The sequence below is a fragment of the Corvus moneduloides genome, chromosome 3, assembly GCF_009650955.1.
Source record: "Corvus moneduloides isolate bCorMon1 chromosome 3, bCorMon1.pri, whole genome shotgun sequence".
Lineage (NCBI taxonomy): Eukaryota > Metazoa > Chordata > Aves > Passeriformes > Corvidae > Corvus > Corvus moneduloides.
The window spans coordinates 113,124,929-113,137,307 of NC_045478.1; the positions used below are offsets into that span (position 1 = coordinate 113,124,929).

General features: G+C 36.2%; 1 protein-coding gene across 2 annotated transcripts in view; it reads right to left on the reverse strand.

Annotated features, from left to right (window-relative positions):
* PPP3R1 (protein phosphatase 3 regulatory subunit B, alpha) overlaps window positions 1-12,379 on the reverse strand; it is a 39,127-nt gene that overhangs the window by 25,443 nt on the left and 1,305 nt on the right. The gene's annotated exons all lie outside the window — the stretch shown is intronic.

A 12,379-nucleotide genomic window follows, 5' to 3' on the forward strand; every position in this document is an offset into this window, starting at 1 on the left:
CTATCTAAACTCAGTTACAATTGCTGAGCTCCCAGCAAAAATCTAGACTTGCATGATCCCGAAGGTATGATAAAGCACTTGGTTTAATCACAGATCTGTACATGCAGACATAAACACTAAGTACTCACCTGCAGTGTCTCCCAGAAAAAAAAGTCACCCAAGACAGAATGAGACATACAAACGCAGCACAAACAACAAAGAGCAGTTTGTTAAACTGCTCAAGAAGAAAGAATGAGCAAAGATAAAAGCAGTTTTACTGCAAAGTCCTTTTCCTGAATTTGGAGGACGAAAGAAGCCATGAGGTCAGAGCGTACACTGATAATATGATTTACTAGGTATGTATGATTCCCCCAAATCATCTCACACAAGTTTGTAGACATAATAAAAACCTTAAGGATAACTAGGTTACTTTAAACTTTACCCAACTGTTCCATCTGTAACATGTGAGACTATTCAAATTTTCTCTTCCATTTTATAATCTCCCTAACAGACCTTGCAGTATGTCACACAGATAATAAACAGTGCTAGAAACAAACACAGTGAGTTTTTAAAACAAGGTAAGGCAGAGAATAGATTGTGCCACATTTAGAAAACTAACAAATTAATCTTGTTAATTGAAGGAGAAAAGCAAAACCTCGTATGTATGAGAAACCATAGAAAACAATAAAAGATCTCGCTGTAAAAACTTGCAAAAACATTGTAATCTGTAAATAAAACTTGAGAGAAAGGCAGTGACAGGAACTAGAGTGTTCACTTCATGAGCTAAGGTACAATTCACAATTTCATTTTTGGCAGTTCCCAGCTGCTACTCTTTAGAGACAACAACCCAATCTGCTTATCCAATCACTTCAAAGCTCACATTTCTAAAGCTTGCATCACACTCAAAAATTCTCAGAACCCTGTAATTTTAAGTGCATAAATGAATAATGAACTCTCGAAAAGCCAAGGAAAGGGGTTTCCCAGAAAGATTCTGACGCAACACAACCTTTAGTAGGAGAATAATAAAATTCTGCCACCACTAAAACAAAGTTCTGATGCAATTAAGAGTTCACACTGGGAAGTCTTTGCGAGTAACGGGTTGCTCCTCCACTGCTTCTGGAAGAGTCACAAAAAATTTACAAGATACTGATTTATTTGTTCCGCTTAGGTTAATATACCGGTTTCACCTACAAAACCTCTTTCTAGGTTTACAAACTGAAGTTTATTCTATTCCCTTAGCTACAGAGGAGACCATGACAGCTGTCCTTTTCAGCTTTAAAGATAATTGTAGTAAAGTTTCTCAATCAATCCACTCCATGACTGTACTGCTATATGGACTAACCTCACACTAGTAAAAATTAAACCAAGACCATGTCCAGAAAATTTGTAATCCAAGTACGAAACAAGGTAGAAAATATAAACAACTGCAAGAGAATAGACACATCAATGACAAGTTACAAAAAAAACCCCCACAAACCTGAAACAAACCACAGATCTTTATGCATAACAAAAGTAGAATTGAAGAGCTTCAGAGAGCATTTCAAAGAAGGCAGCTTTGGAAGTATATAGTGCAAAAGCTTATCTAAAGAGTATGGGAGAAAGCATAAAATGCAACTGAAGACTTTATCAAGTGACTGAGGTGCCCTGGGATTTTCAGAGTCAAGAGTCAACATCTTAACAAAGAAATTACATTACCTTACATTTAACAAGATATTAAAGAGAAAGAAAAAGCCAAAGCATATCACACTGATCTTGTTTTTTGGGACACTGATTGATAAAAACTCGATATCAGACACTTAAGAGCTCCAATTTAATCACTTCATTAATAGGAAGGATTTTTCTTCCCCTTTGTTGGTGAATATGAACACAGAAAATCCAAGCAACTGCAAACAGTTAAATTGTGTCACGTTCATGTGAAAAAAAACCAACTTCAGATTTGGAAAAGTAAAGGAACACGGAGAACAAAGGAACAAAACTTCACTCAAAACATCAGGCCAAAGTGTGCAAGCATCACTGGAATCTGGAGAACTACAGAGTTCCACAGTTTTCACAAGAAATTAAGAAGATTATACTCAAGCTGTTCTTTAGCATATCATACTCTGTCAAATGAAGAAAGACAAAGCTACCCAAGAGTCAAAACACTCATTTTTTGCATGTCAAATACTTAGTAGGTAATTAAAGCTCTTTCAGCTTCTCTCTTTCTCCACAACAATTTGAAGATAAAACAAAATTTTCTCAGAAAACAGACAATGCTCCAACCTTCCACTCCAAAACAAAGCAGTAACGACTTCATCACTGGCTGACCTACATATAAATAGGAACAGAACAATTACTTTACAAGAAGATATTAATTTGACCTAAAGCCATAGTGAAATGTAATTTGCTATCTATATTCTCATGAGGCTGCTTTTAATTAGGCCAATTTAATTTTCACCACTTCGAGCTACTATAAAACAAAACAAAAAAAAAATTGGGAGCTTCAGCAAACAGCTCTATAGAATTATCCCTGTAAAAACTCTGCCAAGTTAACTCCTATTTCAATATCCATCCAAAATTAACAGTATTAATCAAATAATTATATTCTCTGTAATACTTCCAAGTCAAGCACTCTCTCCACTGGATTGACAAGGACTGTGAAATACAGGCTTTCTTTTCTCTGAATTTTCACCCACGTTTAGTAGATTGTGGAAATCACAGTCACTTAAGCTATAGTACTTGTTACCATGCTCGCAAATTTAAACTTCTTTTTGAGTAATCTTCAAAAAACCAAAGGCTATCTGTAGAATCAAAAATTACTTCTTAAAAATACGAATTATGATACTCCAAATACTAGAAATGAGTAAATATAAGGACGGCTCAGTCTTCCAAAGTTTCTGAACTTCTGAACTGGCTTGTACCAAGGCGACATTTAATTCCAAAAGCCCAGACTCTACAGGCAGGGAAAAAAACCAATAACCATTAAATCAGTTTCCTACTAGTACACTTCAGTACTGCCATGAGCATTAGAAAGGAGTAAGAATACTTCTCTTTGCAGAGGGTTTTTCCAAAAAGCAGAAAAGGAGCTACAGATGTCACAGAACCCCAAGCAAAGAAAACAAATCTCCTTCCTAATTTCTGCAAGAAATGGCTACAGATCCTTGTGCCTGATTAGGCTGAGACAAATATGAAAGACAGGAATTTAGCTAGAAATGAAATGTAGCATGCTATCCTGTGACAGCAAGCAATGAATGTATAAATTCATATATTTGTTAATATATCATTATATAACTAATTATCTACATTAATTAATGTTACAGACAATTAATGTATTTCTTCCTCATGTAGCTAGAAAACGTCCCCTGCCACAAACTGTTAACAAACTTAAGCAAGCAAAGAATGGAAGATCATTATCAGTTAGAAAATAAATTTAGGTGGCTTCTTTTTTTAGGGGGGTTTACACGGCAAATTCACTGCAAATGGTATTTGTAGAGGGCAAAGAAAATAGCAAAGATATATTAACAGATTATACTGTATCATATAACAGTATTAGGCTACTTAGTGTAAAAGACTCTACTGCAGTTCAATATAATTCCCTATTCACAGAAGTAGGTTAGAAACAGTCAAGAACAACATGACCTGAACATCTTTCTCTACCAATTGACTGTCCTAAGTTTTTAGATTTCAACAGTGTACTCAGTCATGTGTTAACCGCAAAGGCTAAGGCTTTAGGAACAGCTGCACAGGTTATTATAAATTAATCTGAAAAGGCCTGGAGCAAAAAAAAAGGCGATGCAGCTCTATTGCATACAACAGTTTACTACCAGTTTTAATGAAAGTCCTTGAGAGCAGGGAAGTGTAAGTACCAATTCAGAAAGTATCAGTAAACTCACACAGGTTCTACCACAAGGGCTTAGAACTGTCAGGAAAGTCACACAGCTCAGCATACAGCCCTGCATAGAAACAGGGTGCATAAACAGGTGCTGTCACCAGCCCTTCTTCCCATGAAAGAAACATAAATAGCTTGATACCACTTAGGAAATAAAAAAGGGAAATCCGAGTTTGAAAGGAGATAAACGTCTTATGGCTGCCCAACAAGAAAGGGGAAACGGTACAATTTAAAAAAAGATCACAAAGTAGGCAAAATGTCATTCAGGATCCATCACAAAAGAGGCTGAAGAACATCGTGAAGAGTTGTGAAAATGACACATACCTCAAAACAGAAAAGACAGTTCAAAAATGGGATTTGATTTCACAAACTGACATGAACAAAAAACAATCAAGGAGGCAAAGATGCAGAACTGGGCAAGATGTGCAAATCAAAGGAAGAAGCAGGCTATGCGGAAGAGGAATTGTTGCATAGATACAGAATCTGAAATACAGAGATTGTTCATATTCTGGTATTCTCAACCAGTTAACACTATTCTTAGTTCTTGTCTTTTTCTTTTTTACTAAAGGAAAATAACTTAATCAGAACTTGCAGGTGTCAGCTAATAAATGGAGACATTTTAACGAGTCCTGGTTTAGTTTATGCAATTCAAGTATTCACAAAGAATAAAAATGAATCATATGGTTTGAAAACAGGCCCTACAAACACTATGATCCAATACAGAAGAATGAAGAATTTTACAAAACGTTAAACGGGTCTTCTTGGCATTACCAGCTTCCATTCTAAGTGAACACTTAATTTCTAGCACTCAAGAATTTTCCACAGATTAGACATCGGTTTTCTGAAGATGCATTACAAATTTCCAAAGTCTTCCAACTATCACAGATTTCCCAGTGAAAGGAAAGCAAAATGAAACATAATAAAACATAAAAAAAACCCCAACCCAAATGTTTTCAATTAAGGTTTTCACTGCTATGGAACATTTCAAGCCCTTCAAACAGTTTTCTTTATATGACATGTGACATGGAGAATGTACTGACTTTTTTTAATCATAATACTGAGGTGATGTCCATTCAGGAGTGGTTATATTAGGTAATACTCAGATGCTATTTAAAAGAAAATGCTATTTAAAAGAATATTTTAGGTTAAGTTCTTCAGGGCAGGAATTGGCTTGTTTCTTACATACAGGAATGCAAACATTGAGTATCAAATAAAGACATTTGTCACTTTTGCTACAAGCTAATAAAAGGGTACTCAAAGTACAAACCAATTTCAGTAGCTTGTAACATTCATGTCAAATGTTTAAAGAATTATTCAAAATCTCATTACCAAAATAGTTCTAACATCTCTAAATAGAAGATCCCCTACACTTTCTAAGATTGCTTAATCTTGACAGAAATCAAAGCTTATTAATTGCTGTAATTGACAATACATCCAGAAATAGCTGTCCTGAAGAACTGTAAATTTTTTTTAAGTAGTAAATGTACATAAAATTGTAAGTGTAGATAAAAGCAAGCATAAGAGTACACACAACGCAGCATTACAAAAATTACTGCTATTTATAGCGTCTACAGTCCAGTAGACGCACCCCGGCAGAGCCCCAGGGACATCCAGTAATAATTACCAGTTGCTCACAATCAAGAATCCCGTCCAAGGAACTGTACAAAGACTGACACAATTGTGTCATGTGCGTGTAATCACAACCTGCCCACAGAACCACATGCCACCATCTTTCTGCTATTCACCATCTAACCTCTTCATATGCCATACTTTCAAAAATGTACAGTTTGCAAGCATTAAAGGCAGTATATAATGCATATACATTTGCACACCAGTCTGTAATATGAACTGCAAATCACAGAACACTTGTGATTTTAAACAAAGTGTTTTAACAGCTCTTTGTGTAACACGGGATTACAAGGATTGACTTGACACAACATTTATGGCACTGCACAGATGCTACACAATACCTCTGAGAAAGCAGCCAAGATAAAACTACTAGTAAAACCCATCCTTTCTCTAAAACAAATTTTTCTGGAATCTTTAGTTTTTCTACCCCTGCTATAGAGCAGTACACTATTACTACATCATTACATAAAAATGCCTAAATCTAAACCCACCGTCTTCTCATACTGCTCCATTTTAGTCCCTTTTACTCACATGACTTTTTGTTTTCTCACCACAAAAGGGCATTTGGCCACCTTTTAACTAACCATTCCATTTTTTCAAGGCCTCCCAAGAGAATTTTTCAGAATTGACTTTTAGCAAAACACAGCTGCACCAACACTAGAGTTGCACTATAAGATTCAAGAGTATGCAAGATTCAAACTTACTAACCTTTCATATTTTACGAATTACATTTATATGATTTTTCAATGCCTGTCTGAAAACCAAAAAAAATCCCTAACACCAGTGGCACCTACTGCAAATGCTTTAGTCTTTGATAAAATAAAGTGTTTTGAACAAAATATTTCAGGAAAACTAACACTGCTTTTATAAGAATCACTGGAAAATTCAAGAATAAGTAGCAAACAGGCATTTTACTTGATATCGCTGAGAAGAAAAGTTATTAGAGTGCCAAGACAGTCTACTTAAGTCAAATATAAAAATCAAGTCTATTTATTCATCTGACATTTTTATTATTGCTGCTTAGAAGTTCTCCTATTTATCATAGGTTTTTTTCTAGACTTGTTAGCAGATCTACATGCAATCAAACTTTAATCTAAAAAAATCTGTGAAGTGCCACTTTAGCATTATCAACAGAACTGACTCATGACTGCTCAGATACCATGGTGCTAAGCCTGTTAGCAGTGGCTCAATACTAAATTAAACTTCCCCAAGGGAACATCTTACATACACAAGACTGAAAAGCTGTTCAGTCATCATGCCTACAAAGTACACGAGTTCTCCTTCACAAACTCAGGCCTGAAGTACAGCCACGGAGTTTATTGAAAAAGAAATCCAAAACCAAACCAAACCACTCCTTTTGAAGTCCTCTCTGCTAGCCATAGTGTCATTCAGCAGAGGGAATTCAAGTTACTTCTTTCAACTTCAGTGATGCTATTCAGAACCTACACAGTCAGCAGTGAAACAACAGTTGGTTTTGTCTTTACAAAAAAACCCCGAAACATCTGATAAATGTACATAGAGGAGATACTCATAGGGTAACAACAGAGAAGAGGTAGAAAAAGAGTCCTGTAGTTTCCAGCTGAGGAAAACAAGGGGTAAAAAACCTCCATATTTGTCACAAATATATCAGAGGAAGAAAAAGTTCCACAGCATTTAAAGATGACCCTAGGATTGTATTCTTCTGAGAATCACAGCTGAATCCACTTTTCCAGTAGCTTGGTTCTTCCCAGAAACGTATCAACCCTGGGCTTTATTTCTGGGCTTCCTATCTGTTGTCCCATTCCTTCCTCTCCTACCCCTCCCAAATTCTGACTGAATTTCTTCCATAAATGTCTTACTACATTTTTTAAATTCCTACCTTACCAAACTTAGGCAATGTTATAAACTGTTGTGAACTTCAAGCTGACTCAAGCTTCAGTCCTTTGCCTTAAGTTTGCTTAAAAACATTCATTACCACAGACTTTGCAAATATTCACTAACTGACACAACCTGTTAATGGCTCGGAAGCCAAGGTTTTTATTGGCAGTTCGTGAGAAATGCTGTCCTTTAATCCAAAGCATTTAATGGGTTTCCAAAACTTCTTTAATGCAGTTAAGGATTATATCACTAGGATTTCTTCCTTAATTGTGGAAGGGAGTATCAATAGCAGGGCCAAATGACTGTCAAATTACAAGCGAGTCAGATATAGTCTCCAGCCTGTTTTGTACCACCAACACAGTTTTGCCCAAGCAGTTAAAGTGCTTAGTAGTATATAAAACATGGTCCTTATGGAAAAAGCCTAATAAAGTGTAACTACCAAATTAAAATTTTCAAGCTACACAAAATGTCAAAATTAAGAAGAACTGACACTCTGAAAATTACTTTAGTGGAAAGATGGGGGTTTTATTCTTAAGACACACCTGAAACTTAAAAAAAAAAAAACACAAACAATTCTCCACAGACTTTTGCGACTCAAATTATATATATAAGACCTGAATAGAAAGACAAGCCAGAGTTTAAGCTTAGCCCTGGTTAAACTAATCTCATTATTACTAAAAACAGTATTTCATGCAGTAACCAAAATAATCTAGCTACATCATAGACCAAGTAGGATATATTGCTTCTAGTCCTGAACTTTCTCAGGATACTTGAACTGGTATACCGAAAGATTTATCTGTTACAGATTAAAAGATGTTGGTGCACATCCAAGACTTTCCCACTTCCATTCGGCACACAAAGGTAATCTCTGTAGCTGATTTTTCTGACACTGCTGGTGTCAAGATTACTTTAGGCCACTGCCAACTAAGAAACAGAGTAGCTCTTAAGGGATATTAAAAGCCCATCTCCAGGTCTGATCTCTAAAAGCAGTCACTTTAAGCAACTAAAACACAAAGATGTTGGAAGAAGGCAGCCTGTGACCACTGAACACTATCACTTGCCCTAAGCCCAATGGACAATGCATAGCACATTTTCTAGTGGCTGCATTTTAACTCCAAGTTACAAGACCCCTAAATTTGGAATAGTTAATTTGATTTAGACATATTTTTTTTCAAAGCTACAAACACACTATCCATTTCCAGTATTACATACTAATTCTAACTTCTAAACAATAACAAGGACCTTGAATAAGTTATTACCCTGCCATGGCCTCAACCTCTTTCATTTGCAGAACAAGGGCAATATTTACCAGCTTCACAAGAGCATAGCAAGTTAAATTCTTATGGTCTTTGGGAAAAAAAGAACATATTTACGTAATTTATATAATCATGTCGGCAATTAAAATTCTAAGTGTTTCAGGAGTTCCAACTTTTCTGTATTTTAATTAACATAGACCTGCAAGTCAAACGAGATGCTTATTTTCTAATGGTATCCTGCTCAGAGGTTCCAGCTGCGTAACCTTTAAGCACAAGCACTTTTCACTCCTCTTTTTATGCCAATCCATGCCTCTCATCATTCCTTCCCCACTACTTCAATTTTTACTCCCCCATCCTCACAGTGCTCACTCCTCCAGCAGCTGAAGAGTTGGATCATGACAAGGACATCACACAGTAGCACCTTCTGTTTCTGCTGATTCTGGCAAAGAAATAGCATGTAGGAAACACAGAAACAGCCAGCCCTCTTTACCCCCATGGTCCTTCTGTAGGGAACACAGAAGAATAAATAAGCTTAGGAAAACAAAAAAACATACAGTCCAGAAGAAAACAAGGATGGAAAACTAGGAAATGTGTCACTAAATGAACTGGCTGCCAGTGAACAAAGAACAGTACAGTATAATTTTTCTCCCAATTACAACTTGACAAATACTACACAGAGAAGGGAGAACAGGCTTAGCAGGGAAGAGAAGGGGCACAGAAATCAAGAGCAAAATGCTTTCAAGAAGTCATATATTAGCTCAAACCACAAAAAATGTTTTTCTATTAAAACAATTTTTGGTCATCGCTTCACATAGTTAACCAAAGTCTCTAGAATCACAGAATCAGGTTGGAAAAGACCTCCAAGATCACTGAGTCCAACCTACAGAATTTTATGCTCTACTATCATTCAGATTTAAAACATTTTAGGAGAGGATAAAATTTTCTTTAGTGAAACACAGCTAAACTCAGGCAGTAAAAATGGGGAGGGAAATCAAAACAATTCTTCAAACTAAAGAAAAAAAAACAACCTGATGTTGAAAAATCTTATGCAAGTGTAAATTATGAGTTACAGTAGAAGAACACTATTAAGCATACCTACAATTAAAAAAAAGCTATTTCTTCTGTAACACTGCCAGGTAAGCACCAATTCAGCACCCAGATTTAGGGAGAGGAGCACCTCTCTTACAAGGAAAGGCTGAGGGAGCCAAGACCTAATCAATGTGTATTGGTATCTGAAGAGAGGGTTCCAAGAGGATGAACCGGGCTCTGCTCGGTGGTGTCAAGCAATAGGACAAGAGGCAATGGACAGAAACTGATGTTCCACCTTAGCATGAGGAAGAACCTCTTTACTGCGCAGTGACCACACATGGAACAGATCACCGAAAGAGGGTGTGGAGTCCCCCTCCCTGGAGATATTCCAGAACCATCTGGACACAATCCTGTGCAATGTGCTCCAGGATGACCCTGCTTGAGCAGGGAGGTTGAACTGTGGTCCCTTCCAACCTGACCCATTCTGTAAGGAGGCAGAAGCAGAAAAAGAGAAATGGTTTGGCATTAAAAGGTGTATTTCTGCCTCATCTTGTTTCCTCAGAAATACCAGAATTACTCTCTTTTTTCTGGCACTGATTGACAGAAGACAGTTCCATATACTTTAAGAAATTAATAAACCCCACAGTTTAAGTGTTATTAATCTCACTCCCTTTAAGTTTCCCTTTCACTGTTAAGCCAGATGGCTTAGGTGATGAATATACTGAAGCTCTTGAGATATGCCCACCATAAACAATTTCCTCTTCAACTACTCAATTTTCATTCCTCCCTATTGTTAATCGTTTAACCAAATAAAAACAGAATTCTACTTCTATCACAGGAATGGTGAAAAAATACTACTTTTTAAAGTTTTTTTTTCTTCTCCACCAACAGAATCTATCTTCCTTTTTAGATCACAGAGTCAAGGAGACTTGCATATTCAAACTGGCCTCTAAACCATACCTGTGAGAGTTATTTCCAAAATGAAATCTTTCACTAAACTAACTGGCTTAAATAAGACTACCAAATACTTCTCAAGACCTGTACATGAACTTCACAGTTTAAATCCTAGACCAGTTATTCCACTTGTGGGAAAAGCCCATCAGTAGGCTGTAACCCAGACCCTGTGAGTGCCTCTCAGTTTCTGCCACCTGTTAAAAACCAAACTGATTATCCAGATAATTGTCATGATAACAGTGAGATCATGATTTGGTAATGGAATAACTAGCTTTTTGTTCAGCTAATAATCAAAGTATTTAATATCCTCCCTGCTAAATAGTAAACAATTATTTAAGATGGTCTTCTGCGGCTATTTTTTTGTTTTATTGCAAAAAACCTGTTTAGGAGGTTCTTTACTCCAGTAATTTAGAACCAGTGTTAGATCAGTTCTGGCTGGAGAAAATGCACCAGAGGCACTAGTATTTAAGTGAAGTGAGTCAAAACAATTGAATAAGAGACAAGTTAAGATGGATGCACAATGTAACATGCTTCGGGTGATTCCTGTAGAATTCTGGGGCTTCTGTACTACATCTATAAAGTTCAAGAACTGGATATGAACCAGAACACAGATCATCCCAAGAAGACAGAATTTATCTATCTAAAACTAAGATCATTTAATACCTTTATCTGTGCTGTATACCTTTTCCTAGAAAACACTACTCATAGGAAAAACTTGCTAAGTCAACTCTGACAAAAATAGCTTATCAACATTACTTCTAGCATTATGTAATGGACTCATCATCGTATGCTCTGACAGATTATTTTAGAACTGGCTATACCTAAACATCCAGAAGAACATTCTTTGACTCACTAGATGTTTTTGTTTTATCTTAAGCTACCTACTATAAACACAACAATACATTCACCTCTTTTTTCACCATAACTGTCAGCTCTCTCATCCTGTAAGAACATGAAAGAAATGTTGTTCTAAACTGGGAAAAAAGAATTGCTCTAATACCATAAGGGTCGAAACAAGATGTACTCCTTCATTAAAACTGAACTCCTTTAAGGAAAACATCCCCTGATTAATGACAATAAAGTGCATAGGAACTTAAATGCTGGCAGGATTTTTTTGTTAATGTATAGTTTTAGATTGGTTTTCAGACTAAAAGGCACCTAAGATCAGGTATTACCAGAACCAGTGTAATGATATAACTACAGTGGTGCTACACTTATTTGAGAAAACAAGCACCTTTACTGGTAGAGGTAACATCCAGCACACCTTTTTTCCTCAGTATATGCATTTCCACATTGCAATGCATCATAGATAAATACTATTCAGGAAGCAATAAAGTAATGATCAACATGATTATACCATCAAAAGATGATAGGAAAGCTTTAGTTATAAATGAATGAAGGAAAAAATAATACATGAAAGTTAAGTTCATTAAAGGTCACTGACAGACACATGGGCATCACAGTTCAGTAACATTTATTTCCTTTTATGCATGTTAGTCTATCTCACCTGGCAGGTTTTTAGAACACAATTTTCACAGAAGACCCAACTACTGGCAGGATGAGCACACCTGTTGTGTGGAAGATGATCACTGTTCAAGATGATCTATACATCCAAAATAATTAGCAGTATTGTAACTATGGCATGAGTGACAATAACTTTTTTAAGTCTCAAATTCATTAATACCTTGTTCTCAAAATACGAGCTTTTTTTCCCCTCACAGTCTTGATGTGCTCCCAACCAAAACCAAAGCTTTATACATTTCAAAACATTTCTCCAAACGCACATCTATTAAAGTGTACATACAAAACC